Raw genomic sequence first — 18,420 nt, forward strand, 5'->3', positions numbered from 1 at the left:
GAATAAGGAGAGAAATGGGATTGGTGGCAAGATAAATGGGTTGTGGGGAGGAACCAACAAGCCAGCATTGTTTTTTAATACCTTCATTCCATTTATGAATGGAATGCTTTTTTGATCTTTTTCTTTCTTCTTTTATTATTTTTTTTTCCTTAAGAAATCCTGTGCTTCTTGAAATGTGAAATAGGTGAAGGAAAATACAGTTCGGGACCATTAATTGTGCTTTCTTATTGAGTATATAAATTTGATGTCAAATGGGCCTGGCTGAATGGTATATATTTATTTCAAAAATATCATTTCTGTGAGGCATTGCTGCATCATCCTATTGATTTAGGGATTGGTGTGATTGTGCCTGATGCTTTTATGAAAGGCAGGCTATTAACAAACTAAATTGAAAAACTAGTGAGTCTGCCTTTCCAGGCCCAATCCGGCATGCTGCCCATGTGAGGCTTAAATGGGAAAATACTGTAAAAAGACTTATTTTAATGCGACAGACTCCTCATTGCAATCCATAAACCTTATTTGCTGTGAAGAAAAAAAAATCCTACAAGATAGAATTCTCATGCTCCGGCAGAAATCTCCCTCTGGTTTCTCTCCCATCCATGGCAACATTAATCTTTTCATTTCAGAAGCTGACTCTCTTTGACCTTGTTGGACATTAGGATTAAAATCTTCTGTAAAACAAGGTAGCTTTAAGAGAGTCAGAGAAACCTTGGGTGCCAATGCATAAAACCCCTCGAGGTGTCCAGGGATTGAAGTTTCTACCCACTTCCTGGTGTGAAGGCTGAAAGTTATTGGATTTTTCTTAGTCTGCCCTCCTTGTTCTGCAGATAGAAACAGGCACAGGTAAGGGATTACACTTATTCATTATCACATAGCCAAACTAATAGCAGAACTTATGTTCCAGAGCTCCTTCCGGTCTCACTGTTTCATATTCCACTTTCCTGTGGTCCCTGTCTCATGGAGGATGATCCAAGTAGTATTTCAAAAGAACTTGGAATCAGAAATACAGCAAAATGGTTATGTAAACTCACAAGAAATGTATTTGGATTTTTAAGAAGGTAAAAAGAGTGATGATTCTTCTCACCTGCAAAGCCGTGGACTTGTCTCCCAGGTCTGTTCCTCCAATATTGTTATGGAACCTGGTCTGGATCACCCCGCGGAACAACCTAGCGGCACTGGGAGATGTTGGAAGGCAGGAAGTTTATTACAGACTGGCAGGCTCAGAGGAGACCGCTCTCCAGAGGTCTGAGCCCCTAGGTTAAGCATGGGGGCAATTGATAGTCTGTTACTTCCGCATTAGTAGCAATTTGGTATGCGCATGCGTGCCTGCGCAGTAGTGGGCCTGCAAGTGGGGCTGAAAGAACTAGGATGGGGAGTCTTTGGGTGGGAACTAGAATTCCCCTACCAGTCCTGTCAGCCATCTTATAATTTTTTCCCTATCAATATCAAATGACTTTGATGTTATTTGACACAAGAAAGGGGTTACCACGAAAGGAGGCAATGCCACCGAGCAGTTTTCAGTCATTACAAAGATTGTGCAATGGGGCACCACTTTTTATGATAGAGCTAAAACTTAGATATTCCATGACATTGTCTTTAAAAAAAACTGTATTAGTGGAAATAATCATTCCACAGATATGTACTGAAAACCTGGTGTGTTCTCAAGCCTTCATCATGCTATTCATGAAGTTACAAACAAGAGAGATAATGCAGTCTCTGCATCTGTTGTGCCCAAGTTTTTAAAATCACCCCAAATCACCCCAAAACAAACACCAGAGACTGCTAGGGAGACCAAGTCACGCCTGCAAAAGCAAAGGGCCTTTATTACAAGCTTAAGCTCGGGCTCACAGTCTCCAGCCCACCCGCTGGCCACGTGGAGAGAGCCCCAAACAAAGGCAAGGCAGGGCCCTTTATACCTTTGGGAGGGGGAATTACAGGAAATGATGACGGTGTACAGTGATCCAATCCCTGCCCCCCATCAACACTGGCAGTTGTGGGAGCCAATCACACTATCCGGAGCACTGACCAATCAGAGTGGGCCCAGGACGCCCCACGTGGGGCGTGACTAGGCCCGCCTCTAGAAAGGTCAGAGGTAATGGCCAGCCTCCCCTGATTGGTCGCTGCAGGAGTTGTCCCTCCTTAATACGCGCCCTTTCAGGAGAAGCCAGCGCCTTCCCCTTTAAGTAAAGGGGAAGGCTGGATGGGACCTGCGGCTGGCTGGGGAACGCCCCCCCCTTCCATGGCCGCCGGCGCATCTCCACCACGGAGGTGCTCCGGGACCGGCTCTGGGAAGGCTGGGACAGCCGGTGGTGAGGGCTGGATAGGACCTGCATCCTTACACATCCTGCTCCAAGGGTCCTGTGCTTGGCTGGAGAAGGAGACCCAACGACCAGGGAGCAGAGAAGTGTGGCTGTGGGCCTCATGGTCTGAGAGCTGGAAAAGACCAGAGAGAAGAAAATGATGAACAGAACGACATGGAACCTCTCCCAGGGATGAGTTTATGTAACTCCCTCTGCAGTTCTCTGCTTAAGGATGATCTGGGGATGAGGTAAGAGTCTGTGTGAAACTGCCAAGAGTAAAACTGGCACCACAGTTAGCATGTGATACATGGTGATCAGTTAGGCTAACGTTGTTCCTCTCCCCCTTTCTCTCTCATTCCCTTTTCCCCTCCCTCCTTCCTTTCCTTCCTTCCTTTTTTCCTTTCCTTCTTTTCTTTTTCCTCCCTCCTCCATCCCTTCCTTTTTACTTTATTTCCTTCTCTTCTTCCCTCCATTTTCTTTCCTTTATTTCTGCGTATACACAAGAAAGGGGTTACAATAGTGTCTCCAAGATCACTCCTGGGAATAGATGCCTCGGTGGAAGAAAGGTATTCCAAAAGCAGCATGGAAACCTTTCTCATTACAGTAGGAGACTTGTGCCCTTTCTGGAAAGAATGAGAGAAGCACAGTAAATAGCAACTCTTCCCTAAGGAAAAAACACATTCTGGAGATGTGCCTGTGCTCAATTTCTCATTCTTCAGAAGTTGGGTGACCTCGGGCTTCCCTGTTGTGTGCGACCCTGGCCGTGTGGATGTGTTTTGGTGATGTGCAGTGAGAAGTCTATGCTGGTCCGTTACCCTGCATTTTGTTATACTTTGAAATTATGCTTCATTAAAGCAGAAAACGTTCTGAGCTTCTCTCATGCCCCCTCATAGAATCTTTATTTTACCCACTCTCAATGCGTCCTCCCTCTCTACTTTGTGTCCTCTTTTCCTACCTCCTGCAACACATACTCATTTCTACTTGCTAGAATCTCACATGACTTCCAACTAGACAAAAAGAAATCCTGTTTCTATGCACAGACAGCCTTCAGGCTGATGGCCCCATTACATTAGCATACAATAAAAGCCAGCAGGGGGTGCATTGCCCTGCTGTTATCCTGGGTCTTTCTGCCTCAGGGGGCTGCGAAGGTTCCCAGGGCGCAGCTCCTCTCTCTGGTAATGAGGCAATTGCACACTTTGGTGACAGCTCCTCAGCCCCAGCGGAAGCTGTAGCGTTAGTGAAGGGAGAGGGGAAAGGTCAGCCCTGTGAATCCTGCAATCTGATATGGGCCTCCTGGTTTCACCAGCCTCCTCAATCTCTCTTCCACTGACCTAAGAACTGCTGAAAATCCCTAACTTTTGAATCCATAACAAGTTAGGCAGTTTTTATTGTAGAGAACACTATTTCTAGCACTTTCTCATTAAAAATATAGAGGGTTGTTGGGGCACCTGGGTGGCTCAGTCTGTTAAGCGTCCAACTAGGTTTGTGAGTTCGAGCTCCATGTCAGGCCCTGTGTTAACAACTCAGAGCCTGAAGCCTCCTTTAGATTCTGTAACTCCCTCTCCCTTTGCTCCTCCCTGACTCATGCTGTTTCTATCTCTCATAAATAAATGAACTTAAAGAAATAAAATATAACAAAAAATAAATAATATAGAGGGTAGTTAGTCATTTAAAGTGCTCCACCTACTTGACAATTCTCCATGAGAAGATGGGGAAGAGAGGTTATAGGAGAAGAAAAATAGGGTCCCATCTTTGGCCATGAAAACAGCTTCTCAATCTGGTAGTACAATATATTGCCAGTGTTCCCCCTGGGTTCTTCTAATGCCTAGCATTGCTTGCTGAAGCCAGGACTTCCGCACCCAGAGTTCCCTCCTGGATCCATGTTGGGACCCAAACATAAACTCTACCTTGGTCATAAGCTCAGGGGGGCCCTTCCACCAACACTGGGGACCTATGGCTGCATCCATTCCAGCCTTCACTTGTATGGAGACCCCAGAGCCACCATGTTTGGCAAATGGTGATTAACTGGTTCTTTGTTAAAACTTATGATAAAGCAGTGTATGGAGGAGGGTAAACTGAATGTAGTACATGCAAACACCCTGTCCCTGTCCGCTCTCACTGCCTCTGCTTTTCAAGAACCCAGAGAAAACAGAGCAGAGAAGTGGGCAAGTTACAGTTCCTCCCTATATGATACTGCCATTGTTTTCTCTCCAGAGAAGGAGTGGGACAGAGATTAGCAAGTTAATTAGCCCAGAAAAAGGGACTGTCAACCCCATCTAGAATTAGACCATTGATAAGCAGGCCCCTTTGTGATCAAATGTGACATAAAATCTACCTTCTGTCCCACAGTCAATTCTGGTCGGAATTCATTCTCCCCAAACACATACAGATTCCTTGAGGCCATGTAGTTTTACAGTCTCTTCTTTATGAGAAGTCACTGACTGCTGGATTACAAATTATTACTTAATATGATATTACAGCTCCCCAATTGACCAACTTCTAACTAGAGGAGGAAAAGAATATTTAAATAAAAGCAGAGAAGATTGTGGTTGGCTGGGGTAGATGTCCCTGACCATAGATGGGGACCAGGTCCTGAGGAGGACAACCAAGCTACGGCATAAGGTCCCTGCTTTCAGACATCCTTAAGAGGAAAACTGATCATGTGTGCAGGCTGGTTTTTTTTTTCCCCATGAGGGCCCAAGTCAGCCTCTTGAGGGTTTCATCATCTTGAGGCCCTCCCTCATGAACCTGTTTCAACACTGGTCCCATAGGGTGACTTTTCATAGTTGCAATGTTTTCTATAGTGTTTTTAAAAAATTATTCTTATATCCATCTCCTCTTACCAAGGGTGCGTAGTGTCTGACCAGACAATTGCAATAACCTTTCACAGGGTTTCCTACTTTCTAACCACAGTCCACACTGCTGCTAGATCAATGTTTCTACCAGAGCACTCTAGAGACTTCCTTTCTTAGCACACATGCATGATCCCTGTGTGATCACTGGAGAGATGGAGTCCAAATTCCTGGGCTAGGCATTCAAGGCCATGTGCCATATAGCCTCAACCTTATTGTCTTCCTTCTCTTAGTATGTTGCTGATTAGGCACCACTAAGGGGTCCTACCTCACACTATACACCTGGTATTCCCTTTACTTTTGTGCAGCATTTCATAGTAAGTGAGAGAAGATAAAACATAGGAGAATAACCACTAGATCAGTGTTGGACAGATGAATTTGAATAATATTTCTGCTATTTCCTTGCTCTGTAACATTTTCTTAATTATTTAATATTTTTCTCAGGCTGCTTCCTCAACTTTAAGAGGTGATAATAATTCCTTTGTTATTTGGTTTTTGTGGGTATTCAAAAGCTAATTAATATAAAGTATCTGGTACAGAGTAGGGGCTTAATACATTGTATTTATAATTCTGCATTCACTGTTTTATGCTCCCTCTGATACAGCCAACCGACCCTTGAGGGCCCTGTTTAGATTATACGCACTCCAAGGAAACTCTCTGACAGCGCTAACTCTCTGTGGCTTTTATTTTTTCTAAAATCTTTTAGTCTGTTTTTAAAAACACTTACTGGGCACTTAGATTTTTTGTATTAATTACCTTTCCATGGACATACACTCAGTTTATCCAACAGGACTGAGAGTGACTTCCTCCCACCTCTGTCTTCCCTCCTACCCCACCTAAGGGCGCTATGCCCCATCTTGAGCCAGTCGCCAGTCATTTGGGAAATCCCTAAAATGTTCTGACCTCCCATGCAGTAACCACTTTTCCTGTTAATATGACCCAGATGTCCCTAGTGTTTTCAGATAAGCTTCCTGCAACCATGACCTTACCCTGTCAAACCACAAGTGAAATCAGATGTTCTCTACTTCATTTCTTCCTTTCTCAAAGGCTCTTTTCAGTCTGTTTGAACTTTAATTTTCAAATTCAGTATTCCCCAGTTCTTGGAGATATGCTCAAGTCAAAGCGCATATGTATGAATCTTCATTCTAGGCAGCGACCCGGTAAGCCAGGTGTTGCGTAGGAATGAAGTCCAGCCTGTGAAGCCCAGCTTGAAGATCTGGACTGCGCTGCCCAGGAAGACATTTCTCCCAGAGGCTGTCCCAGTGTTCGAAGATCAGCAGCTCTTTGAAACCCTTATTTTTCACTCTTATCATCTGTGGACATCCCTCTTGTGCCATACCAGCCCTTCCATGCAGTCTGTTATCCACACTGGAAAGAAAGGATGTAACCACTTGAGTACTAAACCTCACTCTTCGCCAGCCTGCTTCTAATGCTGTTTGCTAGGCCGATCTAGTCACAGGTGCCACTCCCCAGCTAGGATGATGAGCTGTGTGCTGCTAACCACCTAATCCAAGACATCAGGTGGCACAGTTTTACAGGGTGGTGTATCATAGTATCTCCACCCCTACCCAAGAACTTTGGCATTTTGAGCCATTGATGGAAGGATTTCTAAACCGAGGTGATCTGACACCTAGACTAATTGAGCAAAATGACTTAATGGAAGACCCAAGCATGCAATTATAAACTCATGTTGGCTTGGGGAGCCTGGATTATGTCAGAGGCGGCTTTGTGGCAGGCAGGCAGGTGGACAGTCCTCAGAGCAGCAGCCAGAGAACTCAAGGCTCATGCCTGCCCCTGACATTCACTGTTCTGTGACCTTGGGAAAGTCACTTATCCTTGTGAGGATTAATGAGTTAATCACAGGAGAACTACTTTGAGATTGTTGGCTGACAGGTGCTGTATAAGTACAAAGTATTATTATTAAAATGTCACTGTGCTGGCTGCATTTGCTCTTGAGGGCACAGAGGCAGGAATGACAGCCCTGGGTGAATGGAAAAGGATTATGTAAAACAAAGAAGTAGAGTTCTGCCATAGAAAGTTCTGTCTGCTAACACTACTTCTCTTCATCTCTAGCTAGCCCCAATTAACAATCTTCTGACTTACCTCTGACAGAGGCAAGTTTTATTTTCCTAAAATAAACTGTGCAAAACAATTTTAGCCAGAGGATCTGTGTCCATAGATTTTCCCGGTCCTTAGGATAGCCTTGAAAGTAGAGGCCAGAAAAACTTTTCTTAACATCTCCAACACCTCCATATTTCTCCCCGTCCAAAACTCAGAAACTTCCTCTGACTTTTCCCCACACATAAACAGAGATAAAATATAGAGAATTGGTGAGCTTGGGTCTCAAACAGTAATGGTCAAAATTCAAACTCTGTCAACAAAATCTTCCATCTTCTATTTTTAATTTTAAGTTCATCTTAATTCCTGAAAAAATTAAATAAATAAGGTATTGTTTGTGAAAAATCCTAACATAGAGTAGATACTCACAAAACTGATGAATGAGTGATTTGTATTCAGTCAGCCTGGGTATCAAAATTCCAAGGCATATCAAAATATCAAAATATCAACAAATAGTTATTGAGTGCTGATCCTTTGTGGTGCTCCCCTAAAAGAATATCATATGTTTTAGGGGAAACATGATTCCAAAAATTGATGAAACATGTGGAACCTTGAAGCATGTGGGAACACTGGCCTGTGGGAAAGGCATGCCTCTGTTGGGGGAGGCTTTGATGGTGAAAAGATATCAGTGACAAGGATAGCAGCAAACATGTAGTTGAGGAAAGAGGAAGAAAAGTCAGGGGACAAGACCTACGGCAAATAAGGATTCAGAAAGGGCCTCTGTACACAGGAAACCCGGTGAGATTTAAGAGGAGATAAAAAGTGGATTGGGCTATGCCCACGTGTCTACCTATTACCAGGAGGAGGAGAAGTAGAGGACCCCCAGTGGTCTTTTGAAAAGCCCCAGTTGTGGGCTACTGAGTTAGAGGGAAGTTTTAAGTAGTCCATGTTTTTTGGTTGTGGTTGTTTTCTTAAAAGGAGTACATTTGGGGTCTATAAAAGGGACAAAGGCACCCAGAGGAGTTGCTGCCTCGCACTGCATATTCCTCGTTTCTAAACTCTTAGAAAACTGTAGCCAGTTCCTGGCTGAAAAGAAAGTCCAGTTCCAAGGAGGTGGATGGAATCCTCTCCTTGTTATTGGTTGATATCCACAGTAGGCTCACCTTGTGGAATACAAACCTTAATGGGGCGCAGGAAGAGGGCTGGTTGCAAGGCCCTAGAGAGCAACAAGGCTGCCTGCTGATATTTTACATTCAGAACCAGGATGTTGCCTGTGCCAGCTCTAGATAGGACAGAGAAATAGTTCTCTATTAAGAACTATGTGTGATGAAGCGCTCTTATGTTGTTTTTTGTTTGTTTCTTTTTTAAATCATTGCCTTAGCAGCATTGTTTTTCTCTATGTAACTTTCCTTGGGAGCATTTTAAGACTTTCTCACAGAAAGAGACAACTACATGAATAAATAGGGAGACAGAAAATTATCCTCCTTCTGTGAACTAGGTGTTGTCGCCTCCTTATTGGGCGCTCTCTGCATCCTCTTTCTTCTGCTCTGTCAACCAGGTGAATTGTCTGTTGACCTGAGTTCCCCACAAAACTCTAGGGCGCTTGTCTTTTTCAAGCAATATTCCTCTCCAAAAAGAACCCCTTCCTCATTATCCGTCTGGACCTCATGTCCTCAAAATTTCACTGTTTGATTAACTAACTTAATCAATTAATCTTTCCTAGGATATTAACAACCATTAATAATATATCATCTTACTCATAGCAATTTTATTTTAAAAGATCACATCAATGTGTTTCTTAAACGGGAATACAAAGTGGGACTATTTATTAGAAGCCCATGGAGGGCCAGTACAGTAGGTGTTTTGGGTAGATATAGACACTAACTTTGACTTTTTAGCAACCACTATTGATAGAGAGACCACATTAGCAGGTAGATGCCCTGAAAACTTTATAACCAATCCTCTCAATTTACAGATATAGACTGAGTGCTGGATTAAATGACACTTGGAGGCCACACAGCTGATCAGTAACAGAGCCAGAACTCAAATCCAAGTTCTGAATCTGACTAGAGCTATATCCATAGCACCATGTTGTTCTGTAAATCCCATTCTGTACCTGCCTTGCTGTGAGACCTTGCACAGAAAATGCTAAGTCTCTGGGTTTCTGTTTTGCACCCTGTAAAGTAGGAGTTGGATTAATGGGTCTTTGAAAGGGGTCTTTCAGCTTTTCAGGTATTCTTATTCTGTGTATTTGGAATCACACATGTGCATTTTATGTTCATCTACGTATATAGAGCCTGGGGAATTTGACGTTATCATTCCTTCAAGTTTCCCTATGCCTTGATGCTTCACTACTGGTATAATGATCTTTAGCATGTCAATGATTCAAATACAAGGACATTTTCTTGGGTCTTCATTGTTTCAGAGTGAAATTGAAAGAGGGAATCCAGCTGTTTATATGCAATATGCAGCAATTATGAAGTTCATTTCCAGAAGCCACTGTAACCATGGCAACCTGTAATTCTGGAAGAATAGAGACAGGCTGTAGACTGACTTCCATTGGGGCCAACTTTTAACCAGACATGGCTCAGGAAATGCTGATGAGGAGCCTGAGCTGTTTACTTTAAGTTAGAAGCGGTTTTTGAAAGTCAGACTCCCTTAATCCATAACTTCAGTCCTTCTTTAAAGTTCAGTAATCGGTGAAACTCAAATTTCTAGATTTGCCCGAGTCTGCCCTAGAGGGTGAAGTAGTTCAAATGAAACAAGAGCCAGCATTGTATTGATGTTTATTTCATAGCTCCTTAAACGCCAAACTCAAAGTCATAACTTCAAACTGACTGAACTTAAGCGTGTGTTGCAGGAACCTCACAAAGTTCAGATGAGAACCAAAGAACCCAGTCTCTTGATATACAGTGTTTCTGAGCACACACTGACTACTTTGATATTTAAAAAAAAATCAGATATGCCTCATGTTAGAATGGACAATTTTATGATATTTTGACCCCATCAGGCCAGAAGTGAAGCAGAAATTGCCAGAAGGGTGGAGGTGCAGTGGGGTGGGCTGCAAAAGGGCAGATATATGGTCATTCTGAGTCAGCAATTATTTAAAACAATTTGGTCCAGTTACTGAGTTGATTTTCTTCTTTATACCTCATGTGTATCCCCTTTGACAAATAGTGTGATTTTCTGGATACTCAAAAATGGAATGGGACAATGGATAGCTAAGGGTCAAAACTTAAATCCACACAACTCTGGACTACACCCTGGGATATTCATGGAGATGAAATACTAAATGACTGCAAGCTGCAAAGGCATCGGAATTGGATTTCTGCTATTTCTGCCTCTTCCGAGTCTGTCTTTGATCCCTGCTGGCAGCATGCTGGGCATATGTGAATACCACAGCTCATAGATACTGCACCTACCAGGAAAGTGAAAGGAAGCCTGGACCTTACAGCTGCAAGTTTTCCTCTATGAAATTCCCAGGGGAGTTAAATTCAGAGGGGCACTCTGAATAGGTTTAGATGTATGCTTTCTGGTTGAGGGCATTATTTTTCACTCATTTGCCTGATTGATGAGCAGTCTCACACACATCTGAAGCACCAGATAGACATGAATGCATAGTCCCCAGGATGAGTTTACTGTCTCTCTAGGGGCAGCGAGTAGATTTGAGAGACAACTAGATAGAATATCCAGAAATATATTTGATTGTGTCAAGATGTAGGTTAGTGATAGGAGCTAGAAGCATGTAAGGTTTTCAAGCGGATTTTTAGCCAACTACAGAGTACACCACCTGTAGGCTTTATGACACTTAGACTCCTGGCTCCATCTCTGCCCTTGTGTAGACTCCTGCCAGCTACAACAGTACTCTCCAAGAGTCCTGTACTCATTCTGCTCTGATGTGGCTCTTCCTTCCATGCCAGCCTGCTCCTGTACCATCTTCTAAGCTCTGACTCTGGAGCTAAAACTATGTCTGCCCTGCAGAGGCTCATGGAAGGATTTTGGGAGCTGAGAGTCCTGGCTTTGCCCCTAACCTTCCAAATCCGGAACAATTTACCTAACAGCTCTACATTTTCTGTAAAGGGCTCATCATGAAACACTGCTAGCACTATTATTGTATATAATATCCTGAGAATGGTGCCTAACAGGGGACAGGTCCTCACTAATGGCAATGACATATATCTAACCCCTGTTCAGATAAGAATTCATAGGAGCTATTGAAAGCTGCATCCTCTACATGGCTGAAGAAAGACAAAGTCAGAAGCTCAGAAAACCAGACCCAGAAAATGAGGTCCAGGGATAGGGTAACACCAGTCTCTGAAAGATGGGGTTAGTAGATGTCATTCCTTCACATACAATAGAGGAAAATACAGCAAGATGGGGCAGCAGATGCCATTTGTTCCCATAGGATAGCAGAAAATATAGCAAGCATGGTTTAATAAAAAGAACACAGCTTTGGGGCTCAGAAAGCTGGACTTAAATATAAGTTAAAAGAAGAGAGATGTAATGCTGTCTGCCTCCTGTCCTGGAGCAGGCCCATTAGGCCCAGTGGTCAATGGAATGCTCTCTGCACAGGCAAGCTGATGGGATGATCAGGCAGATTGTGAAGGAATGGTCACTGAAAACCACTATTCTAGAAAGGATACCAAAAAAAAGGTCTGAGTGAATAGGGAACTCTTTATAAAGCAAATGGAACTTGAGAAATTCCTTGAAGGAATAGTTTGAACGAAGGGGGGGTTCAACTATCTTAGTGAGTGTGGGGGTTATATACAGTGCAGGGGTGGGAAAGAACCTAAGATGAATCAAGAGATCAGTGGCACCCTGGGGGCTCAGGTGATTAAGTGTGAGTCTCGATCTTGGTTCAGGTCATGATCTCATAGTTTGCTTAGGATTCTGACATAGCCTGCTTAGGATTCTGTCTCTCCTTCTCTCAGCACTCCCTTTCTTTTTCTCTCTCAAAACAAATAAATAAACTTAAAAAAATAAATAAAGATCAGTTGAATTGAGATAGAAAGTTCTTATAGGAAACAGAGCTGTAAAAGGCCAGGAAAATAGACTGAGATCACATGGTGGAGTATAAACATTTTTTATTATTATTATTATTGTTATTGTTATTATTGACAATGAGAGACCCTTAAAAGTTATGGGAGGGGATATAAAACTAATGTTTTGCATCTGCCCCTCCTCCTGCCAATTCACATCAGATCCTATTATTCCCCACCCAAGGTAATTCATGTGAACAACTTTATGCGGTATACCCTTCTGTGTTCATGCGGACATACTGAATATGTGTATGTACATACATGTATACATTTTACAGATACAAAGACATAAATGAGTTGGGTCACTATTATTTTTTCACTCATGGAAATCCCTCTTAATCAATCCTTGCACCACTAATGCACTAATTCATTTTGATAGCTGCATAATATTCTATGCTGTGGATAGACCTTAAGTTATTAGACTATTTCTTGTCTTGGTATCCATTTTTCCCTCAAGGATTGTTTATTTGTTTCTTGGATTTTTTTTTGTTTCAAAGCTATCAGTAGCAAGTACCTTGTGCATATGTGTTTAAATACTAGTGCATTTTACTTTATTAAATAGATTCCCATGAGTGGTATCACTGGGTCAGAACACACATGCATTTTCAATTTTTATGGATTATGCTAGATTGCTTTCAAAAACTACCCACATTTCTACATGCTGTATATGAAAGGAAATTTTTCCTTCATCCCTTTCAGCATTAACTTTTATTGTTCTTCTCATTTTTTTCCTAGTCCTAAAGTGATGTCTCATTATTAATTTAATTTGCATTTCCCTGAACCATTAGTGAATATGAGCGTCTTTTCGTAAGTTTCTCAGTCATTTATAATTTCTCTATTGCCGAATACTTGTGCATAAACATTGTTCCTTTTCTGTCGGGCTATTTGTCTTTCTCTTGTCAGAAAATCTTGTATTTTAGAGACATTAACATGGACATGTGTTTGGTAGAATTGCCTGGAACCATCAAGAAACAATCACATTGTTCAGAAAATGAGGTGATATGAGCCTTCTTTAGGCTTGGGTCCTTGGCAGTGTAAAGGGTAGGCTGGGAACTGTTTGAAAAAAGGAGCAACAGGACCAAGAAATTGATTGGATGTGGCTGCAGTGAGAAAGGGTGGGGAGCGATTGCAGTTATTTTGTGGTTTGGCAAGTCTGATTGTTGAGAAATTTGGTATTGCATTTTAAAGATATGGAGAGCACAAGAAAAACAAGAGTTGTAGGAAAGAAGAGTTTAGTTTACAAATGAGATCAGTTTCAGTTTACTGTGACTCATCCTGATGACAAGTAAACTTGTAGAACTAGAATTTGGGAGAAGGGTCAAAGATTTTCAAGGACATCAAAGCCCTAGGTGAAGAAGAGTGAGGCAGGAGGCAAATGTGGCGAAGATTGGGGTTTCATCAATCCGGGAAGCAGAAGAAAGCACAAAATCTTAGAGAATTAACAGCCCAATGTATCTAAAACATCCCAGACCATATCAGGTCACAGAGGGAGGCCACACAGAAATAGTGTGGGGGGAAGCAATTGGTCTTTAGAGTAGGGTGTCAGATTTAGTAAATAAAAATACAGGATGCTCAGTCAAACTTAAATTTTAAATAAATAGTGAATAACATTTTAGGATAATCATATCCCATATGATAAATCTGACAAATTTAATAAATATGTCAATATTTGGGACATACTTATCCTGAAAATAATCAATATTTGATATATACTTGTCATAAAAATATTAATTTTTCATATGAAATTATAATTTATTGGGTATCTATATTTTATATGACAGTCCTACTTTGCAGCACATGAGGGTTCATATCTTTGTTCTGCCATGTCTCAGCTTTGGATTGCCAAGCAATCACTCCACCTCACCCACTCTAAAAAAAAAGTTATTCTTTGGGATTGAAAAGCTTCTCATGGTGATATTCTAGGCAGTGAAATATCTGACATTCTCCTTACTAGCACTTTACCCATCTACAATAATGTTGTGATTATTGATGTCCATTCATATCTGAGCCTTTCTACCAACAAATACTTATTGAGCATATGTCATGTGTAAAAGAAGGTGCTTGATGAAATGTTCATAATAATGACCCCCAAATAACTTGGACATCATATAGTGGCTGCTGAACCCTCAAAGATTTAAATTATCCTCCAGAGAGTTTAATTACTTACATTTATTTTTTATGTATCATTTTAAGAGAAGAGCTCTCCCATCTGCTTATAGAGAGTTTCTATTTGGCAGAATCTTAATTCTGATCTCAGTAAATGGTAATTGAGAGGATACATTGTGGGGACTTTTATTCCTAATAAATAATGCATCATATATTATCCCTCAACCAGCTTATCTTCCTCAAGGATCATACGACTCTCATTTATGCTGCTAGCATTGAATAAAGTAGCTCTCTCTTCTCAAAATGTTTTATTACTAATATTTGGAGACTTCATACATGTGGTAGATATTTTCATTTAGCCCTCACAACAAACATATGAAGGAGGGACTGAGATTTTACCATTTTATAAATAAAACTAAGACAGACACCTTGAGTCACTTACCAAGTTCCCACAGGAAGAAAGAGCTGAGCCTGTTGACTTTGCTCCAGGACCAATGCTCATAACTATAGTGCATAACTCCTTACCCTACTGAAGGAGTGCTAGATGGAACAGGGTGACATTCTAAATAATTTAGTTCTTGGTTAGAATTCAGAGACGGACTCTAATCATAAAGGAAACCTGGGACACTAGGGAGAGAAACAATAGAAGTGGAATTGTACCAAAAACCTACTTCTGATGAACTAGACTGCCTCCTAGACCCATCACCAGAGTCTGGTGGGCAGCAAAGATGACTTGGAGTGGGAGTTAATGGGAGCTGTGGCATGTAGAACTCACCTCAAGTCCTGGACCTGCTGCCTGTGAAGGACTCTGAAGGGATAGAAATCAGGGAGGAGACCTGCATCTTGAGGTGCACCTCAGGCTTCTGGATCTGAGGTGCCTGTCTGACATTTCAGATGCAATAATGGGCCATAGGCTTCTGTTCCTCTTCTTGTGGGTTAAGACAAATGCATCCCACCAGCAGCATCTAAAACATAGAGAAGCAAATGCTATAAGGGCTGGCACTCACATGAGCAGGTGTGAAAAAAAATGCATGTGGTGTAGATGCAGGTTATTATAAACTGTGTTCATGATTAGAAGATTAAAATTTAATTGATAATGAAAACTTAGCAGATAAAGCATCTTTAAATGCTTTAATAGAATCCATTATGGTTCTGAAAAACAATACAAAAAATTGAAACAACCCCCCCAATATGGATTATTTTTGTAAAAATGGAAGACCATGTATTTGCCTTTATTACACATCTCAATAGTGCCTGTGCAGTACAAAGAGGTTGGAGCTCTCAAGTTTTGATAATCTGAGTTCCTAATCCTTTACACCAGATCCCAATGATCTTCCAAACAAAGTCTGTATGTCTCCAGGAAGATTTATCATCAAGTAATGTAGAAGTAACTCTCATTCCCCTCAACTTTTCTTTATGCCCTGCCAGTCAATTCCACTTCTTTCCTGCTCCATGGTTTATAGTAGTCAACTATCCATCTAATGTGTCCACAAATTGCTAATCATTATTGAAAGGCACCTTAGCTAAGGAGACACCTGGTGATGGAGGAAATTTCTGTTCTGTTGGCATTAAAAGGACATCAGCCATCAAAGGGTGAGGAAAGCACATGGCAGCCCATCAGGGAGGAACTGCATGGGCAGGAGACAAATGTTGGGACTGGAGAGCATAGTGTACTATGATTTAGGGTGTTAGGGATGGTTATTTAGGAAAGCTTCAACATAGCTGCTCTTGAGCTAAGAAAGGAGTATGGAGTCAAGAATAGGTAACCTGGCAGCAACTTACCTCTCTCTTATATAAACTGGGCTGAATTATATCCTTCACTCAGCAATATTTATAGAATTTCTTTTATGTGCCAGGCACTGTTCCAGGGGCTAAGGGTACAACAGTCAACAGAACAGATAATAACTCTTGCCTTTATGGAATATTCAACATAATGCATATGAAGATAAATCCATTAACACCTCACAATTCTCTCTAGAAACAAAAGAGTGTTTAAAAATCCCTTGTATATAAATGCTTTCCCTTAAAAAACTGAGATTAGTATCATATTGGTGTTGTCATGCCCAATACTATACACAAAATATTTGACTTCTGCTTCCAAAGAATTTAACTCTAGAGCTGCAATGATGTGAGTGCCTAGAATGGTCACTTGCTGAAAATAAAGCATTTTTCCCCTCAAATTTATATCCATGGGGTTTCTGAGTGGCTCAGTCAGTTAAGTGTCTGACTCTTGATTTCGACTCAGATCATGATTTCACTGTTCATGAGTTCAAACCCTGTGACAGGCTCTGCACTGACAGAATAGGGCTTGCTTGGGATTCTCTGTCTCCCTCTCTTTCTACAGTACAACATTACATGTTTTTTAAGAACATTTCAATTTTTTAAAAATATGCCATTTGTTTTTTCAAAATATCTGTGAGTTAGGTAAGGAGATGAGGGGCATTCATAGTCTTCCCTTCTCTTTTTTAACAGGTAAGAAACAATGGCTGGGGGAGTGGGAGGGTCATGATGAATAAACAGAGGAGACATAAATAAATGGAAAAATGGAAAGTAGAGCTCATCAGTGACTTAAACACTCATCCAAACTCCTCATCTTACAGATTAGGAAACTGAGGTTGAGAATAATTATTATAACTGATCTAACACCAACACAGGTAATTTGTAGCAGATTTGGGAGCAGATCCACCTCATTTGACCCTCAGTCCAGGGTTCTTAAAATTATACCATATTCTCCCTCCTATGAAAGAGCAATCACCTATAAATCATGCTCACGTTAGTAGGAATGTATTTCAGAGCCAAGACAGGAAGCCAAAGCAGGTGCAGTAAAAACTGCTAGCTGCAGAAGATAATTAAGGAGCTGGCCATCAGGCCATTCACCCCAAGTGCCTATCCACAAGGGTCCTAAATTACCACTGTAATGAAGTCAATGGAGAAAATTTTATCAGGGAAAAACTTGAATGAAATATCAAAAGATATTTTGATCAGTAGTTGGAGTATATACTAAAGGAGGAGACCCTGTGGAACATGCTCCCATACTTACAGGCGGCTACACTGCCTTCCAGATGCTTGTTTTACTGATGGTGTCCATACCTTATTGCACCACTCAACTTCCACTCCAAATAAAAGATAAGCCAGTATGTCGAGACCATCTCTCAAAAGAAGACCAATGTGTTGGTTTGTCTGGCTAACCACATGGTAGTCAATTATCTTTTCTGAGAATCTAGCTACCAAGGCAGAAAAAATCGCTTGTACTGAATGCCCATGCCCTGAGGCTGACAGAGCAATTGTCTCTTGTTATTTTGAACCCTCTGGCTTCCAGCATATTTTATTCTGGTTCTCAGGTGCCTGCCAGTAGGTTTCATTTTCCAAAGCAAGACCATTTTTCAGTATAATTAAGAGAAAGAGCAATAGTTTCGGCTGATGATGAAGGAAGAGAGAATGGTTACACTTTCTCAAATTCATAAATTTCTTAAATTCAGAAAGACCTTGCGTTTGGCTCAGATTTGCCTAGGTGGGGAATCTGAACCTTCCTGCTTCTCCTGTCCCTGCTCCTCCTCCTTCCACTCTGTTCTTTGGGGTAATCGTCATGTTTTGTTTTGTTTTGTTTCCTGTAACGGAACTGTGTTCTCGTTGGACTGTGATGTCTGGGTTTAAAAGCTAGGCACCGAGAGTTCACATTTTGTTAAACTATAAAAGGGGTCTCCTGCTGGCCTATTGAGTTTTCATTTTGAAAGTGAAAAATAAAAATAAGAGAAGGTGATAACTACCAGTATATTTTATGGATTGTTTCATGTACAACTTTGCATTTATAAGAATCTAACAAAAAATTATCAATAGTATATCTCTAGGAAAAATTCCAAACTTTTATCAAGTCCTCATTTGACCCACCTCTTCTCCATTGTCCATTGTCTGCCTGACATCTACATGTTTTTTCTCTTTCCAAAGGTGAATATTTTGGTGGTTAGAGAGGGATAAATATCCCCTCATGCCAAACATTGATCCTACTTAGTGTAAGCCAATCCTATGACCCTTGCCGTGGTGGTCAGTTCAGGGGTGGACACATGA

At 41.4% G+C, this 18,420-nt stretch overlaps 2 long non-coding RNA genes across 2 annotated transcripts; one reads left to right on the forward strand and one right to left on the reverse strand.

Moving 5' to 3' along the window:
* Positions 1-1,088: 1,088 nt before the first annotated feature.
* Positions 1,089-14,903, reverse strand: LOC115278123. The gene is made up of 3 exons (XR_003902713.1): positions 14,798-14,903; positions 2,340-2,433; positions 1,089-1,175 (listed from the first exon to the last, which is right to left on the reverse strand). It is a non-coding gene; the product is annotated as an uncharacterized LOC115278123 (long non-coding RNA).
* LOC115278124 lies at positions 2,189-7,615 on the forward strand. The gene is made up of 2 exons (XR_003902714.1): positions 2,189-2,548; positions 6,302-7,615. It is a non-coding gene; the product is annotated as an uncharacterized LOC115278124 (long non-coding RNA).
* Positions 14,904-18,420: the final 3,517 nt, after the last annotated feature.

This window comes from Suricata suricatta, chromosome 14 (genome assembly GCF_006229205.1).
Source record: "Suricata suricatta isolate VVHF042 chromosome 14, meerkat_22Aug2017_6uvM2_HiC, whole genome shotgun sequence".
Lineage (NCBI taxonomy): Eukaryota > Metazoa > Chordata > Mammalia > Carnivora > Herpestidae > Suricata > Suricata suricatta.